This window comes from Mirounga leonina, unplaced genomic scaffold (assembly GCF_011800145.1).
Source record: "Mirounga leonina isolate KUSES-001 unplaced genomic scaffold, KU_Mleo_1.0 Mir_173, whole genome shotgun sequence".
In the NCBI taxonomy this organism is placed as follows: domain Eukaryota; kingdom Metazoa; phylum Chordata; class Mammalia; order Carnivora; family Phocidae; genus Mirounga; species Mirounga leonina.
This window is the reverse complement of record NW_023270447.1, coordinates 17,272,853-17,294,514: the sequence shown is the minus strand read 5'-3', so window position 1 is coordinate 17,294,514 and position 21,662 is coordinate 17,272,853. Positions and strand designations below refer to the sequence as shown.

Genomic DNA, 21,662 nt, shown 5'->3' with positions numbered 1-21,662 from the left:
GTCTGTATCCTGTGTTGGTGACACGGGAGTATAAATGACAAAAATCAAACTACACTTAAAATGTGTGTATCTTACCGTATGCAATTGACAAGCAGAATCTGAAATTTATACAGAAATGCTAAGAGCCACGAACTGCCCAGTGTTAAAAAACAAAGTTGGAGGCCTTATACTATCACATTATCAAGGCTTATTATACAGTTACATTAATTAATACAGTGATACTGGTGCAAGGATAACAAACAGACCAATAAAACAGAATAGAGTATCCAGAAACAGATACACTCTTAAACAGTCACCTGATTTATGAGAAAGTGCCACACAGTGCAGAGGGACAAGTATGGTATTTTTTAAAAAATGATGCTGGGTCAAAAAGATATCCACCTGGTTAAAAGTGAATCTTGACCCCTTACAATCCATCTGAAATTTACTGTAAATTTTACACCTTAAATGTGAAAAGTAAAATAAAATAAAACTTCTATAAGGTAACATAGGAAAATATCTTCATATTCTTAGGCTAGGCAAGATTTCTTAAATAGGGCACAGAAAGCAGTACTCATAAAGAAAAATAGTAAATATATTTCATTAAAATCAACAATGTCCATCTGTCAAAAAAACACCATTAAAAGAGTGAAGGACAGAATGGAATAAGATAAATTATGTACAGTTTATAGATAGGGGTGTGTGTGTGTGTACACCTCCCAGAAAGGACTCATACCCAAAAAATTATAAATAAAAAAATAAGACTCAGACATCTCACAAAAGACATATAAATGGCCAATAAAAGATAAAACCACAACCATCAGGAAAATGCAAAATAAAACTACACTAATATATTACTGCACCTCTACCAGAATAGCAAAAATGTTTCCAACTGACAAGCATCAGCAAGAATGTGGGGTAATTGAATTACCATTCCCTGCTAATTAGCACAACCACTTCAAGAAAATGTTCAACAGTATCTAATACTAAAGTTTTATTATTCACATACCGCACAAACCAACAATTCCACTCCTAGGTATAAACCCCAACCTAGAAATATTCTGTTTCTTGACCTGTGATGGTATACTTAGTAAAAATTCTTTACCTGCACTCTTAGGATTGTGCACTTTTTCTGTGTATTATACTTCAATAAGTTTTCTAAGTTTCCTTGACACAAAGTTCTCAGAGACCTTAAGGCTAACATTTTAGAACAGAAAAGGAGTTTCAGGTAAACTCAAGAAAGTTTACTAATAAAATTTAAAAAAAAAACCCAAAAAACCAAAAAACTCTTCTAACACGTATCAGTCCAGAACAAAGGTAAGTTTTTCTTGAACTTCAAGAAGCACTGGATTTCTTTCGGCGAAGAAAGGAGTTTATTATTCTACACTGTAAACCAAAGAAAAGATATCTTTGCAAGAAAATGCTGCTTTTCAAAGTCACCTCTAACAGCAATGGATAGGAGAAAAGCAAAGGAAACCATTGCAAAAGTTCTGGTTAACTCTTCGGTGAAAGGATGACAACTGACTTGATCTAAGACGCCCAAAAAACAGACAGACACAAAGAAATCACGGCAATTCTAAAGCAAACATCAACACCACAATCCAATCTACCGGAAATTCTGCGGTTACTTTGAGGCTTGCCCCGCTAGTCACAAGGTGATTCAGTGATGGTTACAAACGCTCTCCAAGTGCATCCCTGGGAGTCACCTAGCACACCTGGCTAGCCCATCACCTGCCTGGGGACTCTGCCTTGCGCAGAATCCCGGAGGCCAAATCGAGACGCCAACTTTGCAAGTAAGAGGAGCGGCGGTCTCACTCCATCAGGACACCCAGAGAGAACGGACTGCTGGCCTCGAGGGCAGGGGTGAAAGGTCAGTATCCCCCACAGGATTTGTGAGGAAGCACCCCCCAAGCTGCCCGGTCCCTCCACCTCCCTGGGACTCCACTGGAAGACCCGCTGGCGAGTTTCCTCCCCCGCGCCCACGGGAGGAGGGTCCCGGCCTCAGGGAACGTAGGCCCCGGCGAGGCCGGGCACGCCCGCCCCGCTCGCGCCGCAAGTTTGGTGGCGGCCCCCACTCGCCGCGCCTCGGCCCCGTCGTGCGCCCCGCAGAACCCGGGCTCGCGGCCCGTGCAGCCTCCGGGCCCGCCCGGCCTGGCGCGGCGCCCCTCACCTTGGAAACGTTGGGTGGACTCCACCGTAAACATTAACTTCCCATCCAGCCGGCAGCCTCGCCGCCGCGTCTCAGCGCCTCGGCCCCGCTCCGGCTCCGCGGGCCGCCTCCCCGCCCTCTCTCGAGCGTCGCGCTCGTTCGACAGCTCAGAGCCGCCACCGACCCTCACCCACCCTTCCGGGCGCCGCCGCTGCTTTAACTACTGCCCGACCCCTACCCTGCCCGCCCGCTGGCTCCTCCAGGGTCCGGCCGGCCGCGTCAGGAAAGCCCAAGGCGCAGGCGCGGCAGGGCCTTAAAGAGACCGGCCGCCTCTACCGCATAATGGGTTCGAGCAGGTTAGGGGCCGGGCGGCCGGTCGAGAAAAGGAGAAGCCGAAGGGATTGGGCCGTGGGGAACGGGGGCGGGGAAATCCCGCTCCCTCCTCCGCCTCTCTTTCAAAGCGCCGGCCCTCGGCCTTACGGATTGCAGACTTCCCCAGTCTCTTGGACCGCCCCTTGCATGTAAGAGCTGTTCAGGACACACCCCCTCAGGGGCCCGAGAAGACCCCCAGCTTGGAGCTGCGGGCCTCACGCTACCGCATCGCTCACGCGACTCTCAGGCCGCGGGAACGCGGCGCCGACGCACCGGCTTCCGAAAGGCTCTCCGAGCTCCCCGAGAGGTGACCTAGGTCACTCTCAAAAACAATAATCAATGTGCAAATAGCACTAGTGATTGCAAATCCCTCTACCTTCAGTCGTCTCGACGCACTGGGTTTATGCAGAGTCCGGCAGGGGGCAGAGCATGGGCACAAATATATGAAGTCCAGCCAGGCAACCATCCAAAGTCAACGAAAAAATTCTTAGAAGTACTTAGTTTGGGACAGAAACTACTAATTCCGGCCCAACTCCAAGAAAAACGGGCAAGAAAAATAACAAAGGTAATATAAATTACTTTCGTTATACATTTATAAATTACAAAATGACAGTAATTATCAGCACAAAAAACTCCCAAGATTGTTTGCCTAGAAATTAGATAGCCCCTGGTTATTTTCTGATGTAAATTTGCAATCTCCAGAAGGGACTCCACTGTAGTAAGCATTTCAGAAAAAGAAAAACTCTCCATTTTTTTAAAACAGGCTCAGGAATTTTATGAGACAAAATTTTTCGTGACTTTTAGGTCATGCTGTTATTTGAAGTTAATTTCAATCAACAATTTTATTGAAACTGAATCCATTTTGTATAGGAAAGTTAAGGGACGTCTTGAAAATCTACTTTTCCCTCCTATATTACATCTATCAGCAAATCCTGTTGATTTTACCTCTGAAATTTTCCTTGAATCTGTTCTCTTGTATCTCCATCACCACTCTTGTCCAAGCTACCTGGGTGAGGGTGAAGGAGTGCCTAACCTACTCTTCTAAATGGCTTACCCATATGCACCCTAGCTCCTCTCTCATCTCTTCTCCACACAGAAGGCTATGTGACCCCGTCACTTCCCGGGTAAACCATTTTAATAACTTCCCATTCTCTTAGACAAAACCCTTAACTAACCCAGCCCTGCAGGTCAGGTGCCTTGCCCATCTCTTCTCTCCATTTCTTCTCACTGCTCAGACTACTGCTGTCTCTTCCATCCTGCTGTCTCTGTTCCAGCCACACTGGCCTCGTCCAATCCCTCAAAACTTCCTCCCTCCACAGAGCTTGTGCATATGCTTTGCTCAGTGCCTAGAAAGCTTTTCCAGCCTTCATCCTTCTGACCTCAGTCGGCTCTTGTCTCTACCTCTGAGAAGCTCCTTCTGACCTCCTCCCTTTGGTCCCTTCCTGTCACACAGTGCTGAAACTGTAGTTTTATGATTATTTTGTTGAATTTTTATTCCTCCCCCCCACCACTGGACTATTATTACATCCATAAGTCCAGGAGCTTGGTTTTCTTTGGATCATGGTTGCATTTCCATGTTTGTTCAGTATGTATTTGTTTAACTGTTGAGTGAAAATCACAGAATGTTAGAACTTGAACTAGATGTGCCTTAAAGATTACCTAAGTCATAGAAAGGTAAAATGTCACAATTTGACATTTGAGATCAGAATCTAAAAGAACTCCAATTATTTTTAAAACTAATTTTTTATTGTTTTACCTGGGCTGTCACAATATTCTTTGGGTAACCATTAAAATGGAGTTCTCAGAGCTCCTGGTATAAACCCCTGTGTTAATGATAGCTACGGGACAGGCCCACATGGAACTAATAATAACATTGGTTGCTTCAAGAGAGAAAAACTGGGTGCCTGGGAGACAGGACTTTTGACTGCCCTTTTGTACCTTTTCAATTTCCAACCATGTGAATATATTATCTGTTTAAAAAGAAACAACACAATAGAGTGCTTACTGTATGATTTTATTTATTTGAAGCTCCAGAAAAGGTAAAACTCAATCTGTGGTAAAAAAAAAAAAAAAAAAAAAACATAACTGGTTGCCTCTGGCAGGGCATTTACTTGGAAGATACATGAGAGAAATTTCTGGGTGATAAAAATGGTTTAAATCAGGGCGCCTGGGTGGCTCAGTTGTTAAGCGTCTGCCTTTGGCTCAGGTCATGATCCCAGAGTCCTGGGATCGAGCCCCGCATCAGGCTCCCTGCTCCGCGGGAAGCCTGCTTCTCCCTCTCCCACTCCCCCTGCTTGTGTTCCCTCTCTCGCTGTGTCTCTCTCTGTCAAATAAATAAATAAAATCTTAAAAAAAAAAATGGTTTAAATCTTGATAGGGATGTGAGTTACAGAGGTGTGTTCATTTTGTCAAAAAATGGACAGTTAACATTTCATTATGTGAATTTTACCTAAGAAACTATATAAAAATAAATGAAACTTACTAATTAAAAAATAAGCTAACACACGATTGAGTACTCTCTGGGTATGAGTATTGGCAAGGGCTGTACATATGTAATTTCTTTTAATCTTCGTAGTATGGTCATGAAGCAGGTATTATTATAACCGCCTTGCATATGAGAAAACTGAGAGTTAGTAAATACCAAGTAACTTGCCCCTATGTATACAACTGGAGAATGGTGAGGTAGGGCTTTGAACCCAGTCAGTCTAATGCCAGAAAGTGGTTTATGTATATTGTCCACTAGATCAAGAGCTTGGCAATGATTGAAATCATATTCTGTCTTAGGCTTCTCAGTAGCCCCAGTACTTTGCATAGTAGCTGTTCAGTGTATTTTGAATGAATGATAAAGAACAACCTTGGTGTTGATTTTATTGTACAAATTATATTTTTTAATTGGAACCATATATATACATATATATGATGTACATACTTATATGTATATATAAGTATACAAGATATCTACTTCCTATATATATATACATAATGTACACACACATATTCCAAATAATCTAACTAATCACTGCTGTGTTAAATGCCTGAGATATTTTATCTTAAATGGCCCAAGGAGAGATGCTTATATACCATTACCTCTGACCCTCTAGCAATCTCCTGGTTTACTCCTTTCCTTCACTCAATTTATTTGATGAAAGAGCTTACACTTTAACTTTTCACTGAAATAGCTCAATCCAACCAGAGAAGTAGCTAATTCTGATCTTTCACAAGTGCTTGAGCACTTGCGTAAGCGAAATTCTGCTGTGTGAATTCCACACCAACACCACCTCTGCTCCAGCTCTCTACCTCTCCACTGTTCACACTCTGGAACTTCAAAACAGAGGAAGCATGGGTGCAGTGGACAGTGGCACCCTCCTTGGAGACAGTTAAATTTGAGGGAAATTCAGTTAGCAAATCAAAAGTTTTCTGTGTTCTAATGCTGTACACCCTTGGCATTGATTAGTGTCAACTGCACAGGAGAGGGCTTGAGCTCTAGTCTCTCTAAACCTGGCAAGGGTTAAATCTCAGAACACCATGCTCTCAACTGCCAAAGGTGTTTTATAAGTCAGCCATGTGAGTCATTGCTCCCAGAAAGGAAGAGGAAAGGAGGCATTCTCCTGAGAGGCAAAAACTACCCAGTATACGGAAGAGGAACTCACCAGTGGAGTCAACCCCATCTGTGAACAACACTCCACCCTTGCCCTGGGCAGCTCACATTTGGGGTTTCCTTAGAGAACCAGGGCATCTCAGTTACATTCTAGGATTGCACTCTCCCTTACAGCAGCCACTAGCCGCATGTGATTGTTTACATTTAAACTTAAAATTTCAGGGGCGCCTGGGTGGCTCAGTTGGTTAAGCAACTGCCTTCGGCTCAGGTCATGATCCTGGAGTCCCGGGATCGAGTCCCGCATCGGGCTCCCTGCTCGGCGGGGAACCTGCTTCTCCCTCTGACCCTCCCCCATCTCGTGCTCTCTCTCTCTCTGTCTCATTCTCTCTCTCAAATAAATAAATAAAATCTTTAAACTTAAAATTTCAGTTTCCCATTGGCACGCACACATTTCAAGTGCTCAGCAATAGCCATATGTGGCTACTGGCTACTATCTTGGACAGCACAGTTAGAGAACATTTCCATCTCTCAGAAAGTTCTGGCAGCACTCTTCTAGAAAAAGGAGAAACAACACTCCATTGAGACTCCCAGCTAAAGTTCAAAATATCTTGCTTTGGAAAAATGAAGGCTCATAATGAAATAGGGAAAGCCTATTTTACTCGGCTTACTGCTTTCCACAACATGAATCCAAATTCACTGAAGCACCGAAGTTGTGGCCTCTCAATGTATTGAGGTTGTAAGAATGGCTTTAACCTCACTTCTACCACATTCCATTGTTTGCAAGGCACGGTATCTTAGAAAAGAACATTGTTAAGAGGCACAACTCTATTGCCATCTCTTGGCTCTTTGTGCACAGGTAAAAACTAGATCTGCCACAGGTGTGGTAAAAAACCAGCTCTCTGGCTTGAGAGTCTGGATATCATTTTTATATGTGATATTAGACATTCACACTATCAATCCAACAACAGCTTTTTTTTTTTTTTAAGATTTTATTTATTTTTTTGACACAGAGAGAGACAGCAAAAGAGGGAACACAAGCAGGGGGAGTGGGGGAGGGAGAAGCAGGCTTCCCGCTGAGCAGGGAGCCTGATGTGGGGCTCCATCTCAGGACCCTGAGATCATGACCTGAGCCGAAGGCAGACGCTTAACAACTGAGCCACCTAGGCACCCCCAATAACAGCTTTTAAAATTGAGCCACCAAGGGGCACCTGGTGCAGCTAAAATAGTAATTCCACATAAACTATCCAATTATCTGGGAATTAGTAAGTTCTACATTCATGCAAGTGACTAGACTGTGACTAAAATTTCAGCATGCTTGCCAAATATGTGCTTTAACCTCTTTGAGATCCAATGTTCTCATCTATAAACTGGAAATAATGATAATCATACATGCTTAAGCACTGAAGTGACAAATGAAATAATATATGCAAGGCACATAAGCGTTCAACAAATGGTAGCTATTGTAATTGCTACTGTCCAAAGCCACAAAGCACCAAGGTGCAAAAATAGAAAGATTAAAGATTTTTTAAAAGACTCTGAATTAGACAAATCCTGACTCTACCACCTGCTAATTGGCCTTTCTATAGGCTTCAGTTCTTCATCAGGCAAATAAGAGTTGCCAAAGACTGATGTACTTTAAGATATGTTATTTCATGTGAAAATGATCTAACAGTAAACTACAAACTTTAGCTAATGTTAATTAACACTCTGCCCCCACCCCCACAAAAAAGGATGAGGAAACTACATTAGGAAGGTATTGCTTTACAATAAAATTAATTTAGCTTTTATTACAAACAAAAAGCGCTCCTTAACAACAGGGAAGCAACCACTGCTGAAGTCATCACTGAAATTCCACACAACCTTCAACATTGCCACCAAATGGAATTTGTGAATGAATACTATGGTAACCCAGTCATTTTTCTCAGCTACCACATGAGAAATTTGAAGCCTTTATGGACTCATCAGGTCTCCTCTGAGAATGTACATTCAAAAAAGATAACCAGTAGCCAATTACAGCAAGGTAAAGAAACACTATTGAATTACAAAAAGTCAGTTACTAAAATACCTTTCTTGCAGGTGTGAAATAAACCTAATGCTCCATAAATTCTTGTTAATCCCTCGAATGGCCATAATACAGTAACATTCTTAAAATAAAACTGAAGAAGTGTTAACAAGCTGTTCCTGTGTTTCGAAAACTAAGCAAAGTATATAAGCCCTAACTCAGTAACAAAATATTTCCTGTTGCAGTGCTTACATTTTTATAAGTTTTGATATAAAATCAAACACTGCAGACATTGACCTGTTTCCCATTAGCGTTTCTAAAGGCAGCAATCATTTTGTGGTAACCATGATAAGTGGAGCAGACAGGGAGACTGGGGATTTGAACTGAATTTATAGCTGACTCATAGGGAGTGTTTACAACGACATTGCCACTGGGATCCACCCATTTAACACCCTTTCAGTTCCACCTTTTACATTTGTTAGGTAGGACCTCTAGGGGAAACTGGGAATGTGGAAGACTAGAAATGCAGTAACCAGTGCTTTTTGGTCTTTTGAGAAACTAATTGATTTTGTTTTTTTCCACCTTTCCTTCCTTCCTCCTTCCCTCCCCTCCTTCCTTTCTTCCTTACTCCTTCCTTCCTTAAATGGCTTGACTTGTCTCAGAATGACAGCTGTCTATGAACTGTTGTATTTGGGGTGCTGATTTTGAGACATGGGCTAGAAGCTGCTAAATATTAGGTGGTTTCAGCTCTTAGAATTTGACACTAGACAAAGTTATTAACCTGGTAGGATTTACTTTTTGGGTTATTTTTTAACTCTTTAGCTCTTGGAATACTGCAGGCTACTGTGTTCTATTAATAGATATTGCATTTCTATTATTCAGGGCTATTAATTGAGACTTTACTGTGAAATACAGAAGCAAGTGATATGCTTTGTGAGAGATATCTACATAGAGATATTCTATTCTCCATTATTCTCCCATTCTCTTGAAAGAGATCCAATATGATATGTTAATTTTAGAAAATTGGCTCTCTAAAATAATAGCTTATTTTTTAGAAGCCTTACCATGAGTTGGGCTTTGGAAGCAGTTTTCATCTATCATCTCACTTAAACTTCACCATAAGCCTATTGTGATCCTCATTTACAAGTGAACCCCAAGCAAGTCACTAAGAATGTTTCATTTATTTACTCATTCAGTCATTCATTCGTTCATTCACTCACAAACATAATAAGTATATACAATTGTGTCAGGCACTTTCCTAAGAAGAAGGACTACAGGGGCGCCTGGGTGGCTCAGTTGTTAAGCATCTGCCTTCGGCTCAGGTCATGTTCCCAGGGTCCTGGGATCGAGCCCCGCATCGGGCTCCTTGCTCTGTGGGGAGCCTGCTTCTCCCTCTTCCACTCCCCCTGCTTGTGTTCCCTCTCTTGCTGTGTCTCTCGCTGTCAAATAAATAAATAAAATCTTTACAAAATAAAATAAAATAAAATAAATAAAAAAAAAAAAAAGAAGAAGGACTACAACTAACACTCTCACTTCCTACATGTCAGCAATAACATTATGTGCTTCCACATGAGGCAGCCATCATTAGGCCCATTCACAATAGGAGGAAACTAAGGCTGATCCAAAGTCACAATGATAGTAAAAGGAAAAGCAAAAATGCAAGCATAAGTCTCTCTTCACTACAAAGCCTATGGAGTTACAAAAATGTAGTACTGGTGTTCAAGCTCTAGTGTAAGAACATATAGTCTAATGTAGAAGACAGACATATGAACAAATAAATGGACAATAACAATATATTCTATCATATGGAGATATGTTATGGTGGAAACATACAAAATGGGGAGTACCTAACCTGGCTGAAAGAGTCGTACTATTTTTATCTGCTCACACCCCTTTCCATCTTCTATTAACAGGTGTCGGTACCTGACACAAGCTAAACCAATCATGTTACCCCATGAACACACTGACTACATTAGGGGGTAGGCCTGAGAAGTTGTACCCTGGGATTTTTCAAACCAGACCTGGACAAGTAAAGGCCCTTTGCCTTCTCATTATGAAGCTCTAAGGATGTGAACACAGAGACCCTGGCCATATTCAGAGAAACAAAAACGAGATGGAGAACATCCTGAAGATACTAGAATCCCTGATTCCAGTCAACCCTGCTTTTCCTGAGCCTCATATATAATATATACTACTTATTAAAGCTGGTTATTTTGACAGGTGCTGTTCTAGATACATGTGATAGCCATCTTCCACTTTGGCCCAGTGATTTTTGCTGCCTGTTCTTCATGCACTGGTACAGACCCTTGCACAATGAATGAGGGCTGGTCTGAGTAACCACCTTGGAGGCTAGGTCATCAGGACATTGGAGTTTTTGCCTTGCTCTCTTAGACTGAAAGCTTCGGGGGAAGCCAGCCACCATGTGTGTGGAACTGTATGAAGAAAAAATCCCATCAGCACCCAGGACAAACCTGACAAAACTCACTGAGCCCCCGTGAAAGTGGATCCTTCAGCCCCCAGGGAACTTCTTCAAACAACATCTGTCTGAATCTCATGTGAAATCCCAAGCCAGGACCAGTCAGAAAGCTGTTCCCAAATTCCTGATTCATAGAAACTGTAAGAGAGGGGCACGTGGCTGGCTCAGCTGGTGGAGCGTATGACTCTTGATCTCGGGGTTATGAGTTTGAGCCCCACATTGGGTGTAAAGATTACTTAAAAATAAAATCTTAAAAAAAAAAGAAAGAAAGAAACTGTAAGAGATAATAAATGTTTATTGTTGTTTTATGGCACTAAATTTTGGGGTGAATTTTTTTTTTTACCACAAATAGCAATAAATAGAATAGCAATAGATAATTAGCCTATCAGTGACAAAAACAGACATAAACCCTGCCTGATGGAGCTTAAAATATAGTGGGAATAAGCAGACAATAAACAGATACGTGCTATAAGTAAAAAAAATATAAGGGTGCCTGGGTGGCTCAGTCATTAAGTGTCTGCCTTCAGCTCAGGTCATGGTCCCAGGGTCCTGGGATTGAGCCCCACATCAGGCTCCCTGCTCCGCGGGAAGCCTGCTTCTCCCTCTCCCATTCCCCCTGCTTGTGTTCCCTCTCTCGCTGCGTCTCTGTCAAATAAATAAATAAAATCTTTCTTAAAAATGCAGATAATGTAGATTGAACAAATCTGAACAGGGAGCCTAAGAGTTTGCATTTCTCATAATTGCCCAGGTGATGCCAATCCTGCTGGTCTCAGATCAGGAACAGGAAAAGAGAGAAGAAAAATAATCCTTTGCTGGGAGGTAGGAGATGAACTAATGAGCAAAGATATAGGTAAACATGTAGTTAGATCTAAAGAAATATCTGTTTAATGATAATTTGGAGGGTTAAGAAAAGGATAAAACTAAAAAACTGGAATAATAGCATTTAGGTTGGGATGACCAGAGTTAAAGTATTCAAAGTTCGTTATACTGTTTTGGAGGGCAGATACTAACTTTGGATATTGTTAAGAATGCTTTAAGGGTGATCACTGAAAGAACGGAAATAGACTATGCTATTTCTAAGCTAGTAGAGGGGAGAAAATGGAATATGATAATATATAAGTTAACGATTTTTTAAAACCTTAATGTAAAAAAATGAAAGGCGACAAGGAAAATAACATGAAAAAAGAAAAAGAAAAAATAGAATTGGAAACAAGTAGAAATGTTACTAATTCAGTAAATGTAAATGGGTTGAACTAGCCTGTTATAGATTGGATTAAAAAACAGAAATAAAATCCAAGATAAACTTTCCACAAGAGTCACACCTGAAACATAAGAACATGGAAAGGTTTAAAGTAAAGTGATACAAAAAAGGTAAATTATCAGTATTAGTAACCTGGTTGTGATATACTATAGTATTGCAAAATGTTATTATTACAAGAAACTGGGCAAAACATAGAAGGGATTTCTCTGCATTATTTCTTATAATTGCATTGCAATTATTGATTGAGATCAATAAAATTATACTTTAAAGCAAATTCATTTCACTTACAAATATTTTTAAAGATATATTTAGGGGTGCCTCGGTGGCTCAGTCAGTTAAGTGTCCGACTCTTGGTTTTGGCTCAGGTCATGATCTCAGGGTTGTGAGATCAAGCCCCACATCAGGCTCTGCGCTCAGCATAGAGTCTGCTGGAGATTCTCTCTCTCCCTCTCCCTCTGCCCCTCCCCCTGCTCGCTCTCTCTCTCAAATAAATAAATAAAATCTTAAAAATATATTTAAACAGGGCGCCTGGGTGGCTCAGTTGGTTAAGCGACTGCCTTCGGCTCAGGTCATGATCCTGGAGTCCCTGGATCAAGTCCCGCATCAGGCTCCCTGCTCGGCAGGGAGCCTGCTTCTCCCTCTGACCCTCCCCCCTCTCATGTGCTCTCTGTCTCTCTCATTCTCTCTGTCTCAAATAAATAAATAAAATCTTTAAATAAAAAAAAATATATATATATATATATTTAAACAGGGGCGCATGGGTGGCTGAGTCAGTTGGGTGTATGGCTCTTGATTTCGGCTCAGGTCATGATTTCAGGGTCCACAGATGGAGCCCCATGATGGGTTCCACGCTCAATGGGGAGTCCACTGGAGATCTCTTCTTCTCCTTCCTCTTCTGCTTCTCCCCCCACCCCATGTACACTCTCTCAAATAAATAAATCCTTAAAAATATATGTGTGTCTCTATTTAAACAAAGTAATTAAGAACCTTGATTTATTACAGAAAGATAGAAACCTATATCCAATAATTTGAGAATACTCATTCATCTCAAGCATACATGGACCATTTATAAAAATGGACATGGAACATTTCTAAAACCTGATCACTTTTCAGTCAATAAAGCATGTCTCAACAAATTTCAAACAATTGGTATTATATGGAATATTTTCTCTGAACAAAATGCAGTTAAATTAAAAGTTAACAACAAAAATTTTATCTTTCTATCTTAAAGATAAAAAGAGAAATCAATTTTAATCCCCAGAGATCTCAGTATTTGAATATAAACTTCTCAGTGACCTATTTTCCAGGGATAACTCTACAGCACGGAAGCATATGAACAGCTAGCCATCTGTGCCATACAGGTATACTGAATTACTGAGTAAAATGTACTCATTACTTGGGTTGCAGTGAAAAAAGCACAAAAGATATTGGCCTAGAAAAACCTGTACACTTGTGTATTGGGAGACAGTTTTGAGAAAGTTCATAGTAGCATTGTTAGTAATAGAAAAAACTAAAAACAAACCAAATATCCCCTGATAGGTGAATGTATATGGTATATTAACACAATAGGATATTATATAACAATGAAAATTACAGCTCCATACAACGTGGATGAACCTTAGAGACATAATACTGAGTTATGGAAGCAACTTACAGAAAACATGATAAGGTATGACGTTATTTCTAGGAAGTTCTAAAAACAACTAAATAATGTATTGTTTAAGAAAATATACATACCCAAAAAACCATTAAAATAGATACGGAAATGATAAATTTAGGTTAGTGTTCTTTTTCTCTGGGGAGACAGGCAGGCAAACAGGACAGGAAAGGAGTGGTGCAAATATGTGCAAAGGTATTGGTAATGTTTAGTAACCAAGTGAAGTTCCAGGTTCACGTCTGTCTATTTTAAACATTGAATTTCATTACACACAGATGTTCTTTTTTTTTTTTAAGAAATATTACGTAATAAAAAATTTTTTAAAGAAAAACTCTGATTTTGCAAACAAGAAGTAATACTATTGAAATTCCAATTTTGGGGAACAAAAGTAGTCGGTGACGTTTCATTCTGCTTCAAAGAAAATCCCAGAGTCTAAGATCCTTGATAGGATGGGATCCTTGAGCCTTTGGACGTTCCCATCGTCCTTCCCCAAGAGAAGGTCCCTCTCAGTCACTCAGCACCTAGGAAATATAATTAGGTCCCCTCCTGGACAGTGCAAGTCAGTTGGCATAACTTTTGTTGTCCGAGGCTTCTTTTCTCCCACCCTAAGGGAACAGTACTCTCATCAGTAAGTTACCTTAAATAAGACTCTGTGTAAATGGTATGAAGTGGCTTCAGATCTGCATGCTTCTCATTCTTTTCAAAGTGTTCTGATGCTTTGGGTGGGAGAAGACTGCTTTGAAGTTTATTGGGTGGGGTGTCTGGCTGGCTCAGTCGATAAAGCATGATCTCGGGGTTGTGAGTTTGAGCCCCACATTGGGTGTAGAGATTACTTAAAAATAAAATATTTAAATAATAATAACGATAATTTTAAAATACAATTTAAAAATAATAATAGAGTTTACTGGGTAAGTCTGCATCCCTCCGGCCATGAATCTTTTTTTTTACCTGATTACAGAAACATTACACATTAATTGTGTAAAATGTGATTACAGAAAAGCGGAGATTAAAGTCACTTGTAATCTCATGACCAAATGATATTCACCATTGGTTTTTTGGCCTATTTCCTTTCTGTCTCATTCCTGAGTGTATGAATACCTACCGTTTCTTTGTTTATTTTTAAAAATGAGACCAGACTTACTGATACTTTTAAAGCCATGAAATTGAGTTCAGGGAGTGAGTAGAGATGAAAAAGAGGAGAGGATCAAAGACCGACTCTTTGCTAGGGGAAAATTAAAGGTTGGGTATAAGAGGAACTAACGAGAGAGACTGAGAAAGGGCAGCCAGTGAAGTGGAAGGGAAACCAGGAGAGCATAGGTCTGGGAAGCCAAGAGAAAAAACAAAGTGTTTCAAAAATACTGAGTCAATTGCTATTGATGGGTCAAGAGAAATGACCATAGGATTTAGCAACATAGAACTCACTGGTGATCATAAGCTGTTTCCAGGAACAGTGTAGGCAAAAGCCTGACTGATGTGGGTCCAAGAAAAAATAAGAGGAAATAAAGTAGAATCAGAGAAACAGATAAATCTTTGAAAGGGAGTAGCTGAAGAAAGTGTTTTTTGTTGGTTATTAAAGCAAGACAAATACCATCATGTTTGAATGCTGAGGGGAAAGATTTCTCAGAGAGGGCAAACTGAGGGTGCGTTCCTGGAGCGACATCATGGCGTAGGTGAGAAGGGTTGGAGTCTAATGCCAGGGTGGAAGAGTTAGCCTCAAATGCAATCATGGACAGTTCACCCACTGTAACAAGATAGAAGGCATGTAGATGGGTGGCTCATGGGAATTTGTGGACATTCTTTTCTGGTTGTGCTTATTTCCTGGTGAAATAAGAAGAAATGTCATCATCTGAGAGGAAGGGTGGAAAAAAATATTGGCAGTTTAAGGAGCCAAGAAAATGTACAAAAGAGTTGTCTAGGAGAGTGAAAATAATGAATTTACTAGAGAAATATAGTATGACTGCCAGGCATCATCGATGACCTACTTGAAGTTCACAGTCATGAATTTAAAATGAGGGCATTTGGCATGGTTGTGTGTTTTACCCTAGGCAGGTTGAATCACCTGGATGTAGATACAGAGTAGGCAGTGACATAAATGAGATCAAGACTCAGATTTTGGTCAAATGAACAGTAATTTTCAACAATTTTACAGCTGCATTCTCCCTCAAATTATTTCTTTCACGGAAAATAGGATGAAACAGATTTCTAACCTAGGAGTGCCGACAATGCTCCGCCATCTTTGGCCTGCCACCTTGTTCATGTCCACCCAATGATCTTCCTCTGGGCTACGTGTTCCAGGCCCCCTGCAAGTGGATGTATGTCCTGACTGGAATGAAGGAAGGCTTGTTCTGATCTTCCCTAAAGTTGCTTAGATAACTAGTAGAGATAACGTAGTCTTTTCCCTTCCTTCCCCTCTGACTCTCAGATGATGCACTAGGCCTGTTAAATGTTAAACCCTTGACCTCACCACAATGACTTCTGCACATCACTTCCTCTATAAAATCTGTGGATTAAGTTACAGACTTTGAGGAGAGTAGCTGCACAGCACCTGCATCATTGTCTGCTTGATCTCCACGTCCCCCACTCCCATCAGTAAGTTACCCTAAATAAAACTGTGTAAATGGTATGAAGTGGCTTCCTTAGCTCTGGCATCATAATGATCTTCTTGCTCCACTTTTGGAAACAATTTCTACATGGGAAGAAAGTTTCACTGAGTTTTAATTAGAAAATATAGAGACTACTGATTATGTACTTGAATTTTCTAGATTTATTTATTTTAGAGAGGGAGAGAGCGAGTGGTGGGGAGGGGCAGAGGCAGAGGGAGAGAGAAACTTACGCAGACTGTATGCTGAACACAAAGCCCCACGTGCTCCTCGATCTAACAACCCTGAGATCAGGACCTGAGCTGAAACCAAGAGTTGGATGCTTAACCCAACTGCACCAGCTAGGTGCCCCTATGTGCTTGTATTTAAATCAGAAGAAGCTCATTATTTTTCTTTTAAGTTTAGTTATATTTTTTAAATAATCTCTATACCCAGTGTGGGTTTTGAACTCACAACCCTGAGATCAACAGTTGCATGCTCTTCTGACTGAGCCAGCCAGGTACCCCAGAAGAAGCTCATTATTAATCGCAATCTGATAAAACTGGAATTTCAGGAAGGTAAAACTTAATGGCAGAACAGATAGAGGGAAAAAATGCTGATGGTAGGTTAGAATCTCACTTGCTACAAGAAACAAGTGAGATAGAATTGGCCATATTTAATCACCTAAGCACTTAATATTTATAATGAAAAAAAATGTTTCTCATCGAGACAATCCACACTGGTAGTATGCCTCTTAGGTTTCCATTTGTTCAAATGGTTTTCAAAGCACAGTAATGTCTTGATTTTTAAGTAATCTTAAGCTATGTGTAAAACGAGTGGTTTTTAAGTCATTTGGCAAGTTGAATTTTTAAAACCTGAATCATTAATATGAGTAATGTCTGAACAAAATCTGAAGTAACTGCTTCATTGCCCAGGTGCAGCAAGTAGTTTGAGTTTTTTTTTTTAAGATTGTATTTATTTATTTGACAGAGAGATAGAGCACAAGTAGGCAGAGAGGGAGGCAGAGGGAGAGGGAGAAGCAGGCTCCCCGCTGAGCAAGGAGCCTGACGCAGGGCTCGATCCCAGGACCCTGGGATCCTGACCTGAGCCGAAGGCAGCTGCTTAACCGACTGAGTCACCCAGGTGCCCCTATTTGAGTTTTAATTAACAGCTGGGCACCCTTTGGGACCCTAAAACAGCGAATTCCAACTCCAATCCCAATCACTATGTTGTATCTATATTCATTTTGGAAACATATAACAGCTAGTACATGACATAAACCAGGAAAGAGTCCATCCTTGGAATCCGTAGGCGTTGGAGGAGAATTTTGTTCCCATGCATTTTGTTGCCATTTACCTTGTGTCCAGAGCCACTGAGGAATAGGAGTCTGGGAGGGCCAGGCTACCTGCAGTGATTCTTTTTTTTTTTTCTTGAGTAGGCTCTACACCCAGCATGGAGTCCAACACAGGATTTGAAGTCACAGCCATGAAATTGAGACCTGAGATCAAGAGTCTACACTTCAGGCACTTAACCAACTGAGCCATTGAGGCACCTGATTCTTGAACAGCATCATTCAGTCTTCAGTCTAACTGTAAAGTCCCTGAGCCATGAAAAAGAAGCAAGTCTGATAGCTCCTCCCAGTGAGTCCCAGAGGGCCACAGTGGAAGGGGCATGGTAGAGCAAGCAACTCACAGTGGGAGAAGATCCTCAGTAACAGTGAAGTGAAAGTTCAAAAGTTCTCCAGAGGGACCAGGCCCAGCTTTGTGTAGACACTTTGGGTTACACAGTAGTTGAGGGACTCCCACTTCCTGTGGAAATTTGGGTCTAGTAAGCTGTATAGAGGATCCTATTTTTCTTAGAACTTCTCTTGCCCTCTCTCCTTCTTCCGCTGTCTCTAGTGGATTTTCTAAAATTTTGTATTGAACTATGGCCAAACTATACTACATACGTATACTATACTCTCTGTATCAGTTCAGGGTTCTCCAGAGAAACAGAATCAATAGGATACACACACACACACACACACACACACCCTTTATTTTAAGGAGTTGGCTTATGTGATTTGGGGAATTGGCTAGTCTGAAATCTGTAGGGCAGACTGGCAGGCTGGAAATTCAGGCAGGAGTTGATGTTGCAGTCTTGAGTCCAAAATTTGTAGGGCAGGCTGGCAGACAAAAAAACTCAAGCAGGATTTTATGCTGCATACTTGAGGCAGAATTTCTTCTCCAAGAAGCCTCAGTTTTTGCTCTTTTTAAAAAAGATTTTATTTATTAGTTGACAAAGAGAAAGAAAGCACAAGCAGGGGGAGTGACAGGCAGAGGGAGGAGCAGGCTCCCTGCTGAGCAGGACTCGAGCCCACAACCCTGGGACCATGACCTGAGCCAAAGGCAGATGCTTAACTGACTGAGCCACCCAGGCGCCCTTCAGTTTTTGCTTTTAAGGCTGATTAGATGAGGCCTACTCACATTATCAATAATCTACTTTACTTAAAGCCAACTGACTATAGATGTTAACCACATCTACAAAATACCCTCACAGCAACACCTCTGTTAGTGTTTGATTAAATAATTGGATACCATTGCCTATCCATGTTGACACATAAGACAAACCATCACATCCCCATAAAATAATTACAAAAATAGCTATACTTTATTATGTGCCAAGTATAATGCTAGGCACTTTACATGAACTATACATATATTTTTTATTGGAGTATAATTAACATACAGTGTTATGTTAGTTTCAGGTGTACAATATAATGATTTGACAATTCTGTCATTACTCATGGCTCACCAAGATAAGTGTAGTCACCATCTGTCACCAACCAATGTTATTATAATATTGACTATATTCCCTAGGCTGTACTTTTCATCTCTGTGACTTATTTATTTTTATAACTGGAATTTGTACCTCTTAATCCCCTTTATCTATCTCACCCATCCCCCCACCCATCTCGCCTCTGGCAACCACCAGTTTATTCTCTGTATTTAAGAATTTGGGTTTTTTTGTTTGTCTCTTTGTTTCTTTGCTTGTTCATTTGTTTTGTGAACTATATTATTTAATACAACTCCACGAGGTATTATTAATCTTTCTTTTACAGATGAAAAAACTGAGGTTTAGAGCAGTTAGGCAACTTGCTAAAGTCACACAATGAGTAAGCCATTGAGCCAGGACTCAAACCTAAGCTTGTCTAACTCCTGACAAGTCCAAGATTTAGGAAAGCTCTTTGGTCTCCAACAGATCTCCTGTGCTTGCTCAGTCCCCAAGTCTCTAGTGAAATCATGGAAACTACACCAAAGCTGAAATCATGGGAACCACGTCAAAGGCCCCACAGGTCTGAGTGGGGCCACCACACTCACTGTGAGCCTCAGTTCTAACCCTCAGTTTCCAAGACCACATGAATTTGCAGAGAAATTAGCTAGATAATTCCAACAGCATGGTTAAGCAATCTAAGAGAGGCAGGTAGGCAAGGGTAACCACTCACTCTGTCTTCTAAGACAACACTTGCAGACTGAGTTTCCACTCTCCATGTCAGCTTGTCTAACATTGCCCAGATTCATGGTCTGCTACAATATCAGCATTTTGCAGATGGACTCTCTTAACTCTGACATTTTAATCACTAAATCTTTTCGTTTGCCTTTGGAACACTCTTCTCAGTATTCTAATTGTTTTCTCTTTTTATGATTATCAGAAGTCCATTGCCCCCTATATTTTCTCCTTCATAATAATCTCATTCAAAAACCCCTCTTCTTAAGAAAAGAATATCTTAGAATTATTCACTCCAGTGTTATGTTTCCCAGCAGTATTTATATTTGTACTTATATTTGAGCAAAATCTTTACCTAAGCAGCTAGATTTCTGATCATGGAACATTACCCTTCAGCTGAGAAGGCATTTAATAGCTATGAAGGCTTCCAGTTGCAGTCCTTCTGAAGAATCCCTTTGATCACTTGCCTGCTTTGTTTATGTCTAACCCTATTCAAGAGAAACTCTCTTTGTGTTTAGGCCCTAACACTTCCCCCATATTGATTTCAAGAGATAAACCTGAAAACTGAGAAGATGATGAAACAGTGTAAAAATTAGGCATATGTGTATTTCCATCAATACTATTAATAAGAACGAACAGTGAGTATTTCTCTAATCCTCACAGTACCCCTGGAGGTAAGTACGATTATTATTGCCATTTTCCAGATAAAGAATTTAAGGCTCAGAGAGGTAGTGAGTGGTGAAGCCATGTCAAAATTGAGAAACTGCTCACTCTAAAACCCAGGACTTAATAAGAACAGCTAAACATGCATCCCAGAGAACAGGACGCAACAGAATAGATCATGAAAACAACACAAATTAGCTTTCATACATAAATCTGGGGAGATTTATCAAAGTTAATTCTTAGGTACTCAAAATTCCAGTCTTACATCCCATTTTCTAATAGTTCCGTACTTTATTTTTTTTAATTCTTTATTTAAATTCAATTTAGTTAACATATACTGTTATAGGGGCACCTGGGCAGCTCAGTCGGTTAAGTGTCTGCCTTCGGCTCAGGTTGTGATCCCGGGGTCCTGGGATCGAGCCCTGCATTAGGCTCCCTGCTCAGTGGGGAGTCTGCTTCTCCCTCTTCTTCTGTCCGTTCCCTCTGCTCATGCTCTCACTGTCTCTCAAATAAATAAATAAAATCTTTTTAAAAAGCATATACTGTATTATTAGTTACTGGGGTAGAATTTAGTGATTCATTGGTTGCATATAACACCCAGTGCTCATTACATCAAGTGTCCTCCTTAATGCCCATCACCCAGTTACCCCATTCTCCCAACCCCCTCCCCTTGTTTCCTTGAGTTCAGTGTTTCTTATGGTTTGCCTCCCTCTCTATTTTCACCTTATTTTATTTTTCCTTCCATTCCCCTATGTGCATCTGTTTTGTTTCTTAAATTCCACATATGAGTGAAATCATATGGTATTTATCTTTCTCTAATTTATTTAGCTTAGCATAATACCCTCTAGTTCCAACCATGTTGTTGCAAATGGCAAGATTTCATTCTTTTTGATGGCTGAATAATATTCCATTATAGATATATAGATAGAGAGAGATAGATAGATAGATAGATAGATAGATAGATAGATAGATAGATAGATGATATACTACTTCTTCTTTATCCACTCATCTGCTAATGGACATCTGGGCTCTTTCCATAGTTTGGCTATCATGGACATTGCTGCTATAAACACTGGGGTGCATATGCACCTAGTAGTGCAATTGCTGGGTCCTATGGTAGCTCTATTTTTAATTTTTGGGGGAAACTCCATACTGTTTTCCAGAGTGGCTGCACCAGTTTGCATTCCCACCAACAGTGTAAGAGGGTTCCCCTTTCTCTACATCCCCACCAACATTTGTTGTTTCCTGAGTTGTTAATTTTAGCCATTCTGAACCATACGAGGTGGTATCTCATTGTGGTTTTGGTTTCGATTCCCCTGATGTCAAGTGATGTTGAGCATTTTTTCATGTGTCTGTCAGCCATTTGTATGTCTTCTTTGGAGAAATGTCTGTTCATGTCTTGACTGGATTATTTGTTTTTTGGGTGTTGAGTTTGGGAAG

General features: G+C 40.6%; 1 protein-coding gene across 3 annotated transcripts in view; it reads right to left on the bottom strand.

Annotated features, from left to right (window-relative positions):
* Positions 1 to 2,403, bottom strand: part of EVI5 (ecotropic viral integration site 5) — a 200,943-nt gene extending 198,540 nt beyond the window's left edge. The window contains exon 1 of one of the 3 annotated variants that reach the window (XM_035018030.1): positions 2,150 to 2,403. The gene's annotated coding sequence lies outside the window, so the exon portion shown is untranslated. The remainder of the gene's footprint in view (positions 1 to 2,149) is intronic. The other 2 variants (XM_035018029.1, XM_035018031.1) reach the window with 2 other exon arrangements.
* Positions 2,404 to 21,662: the final 19,259 nt, after the last annotated feature.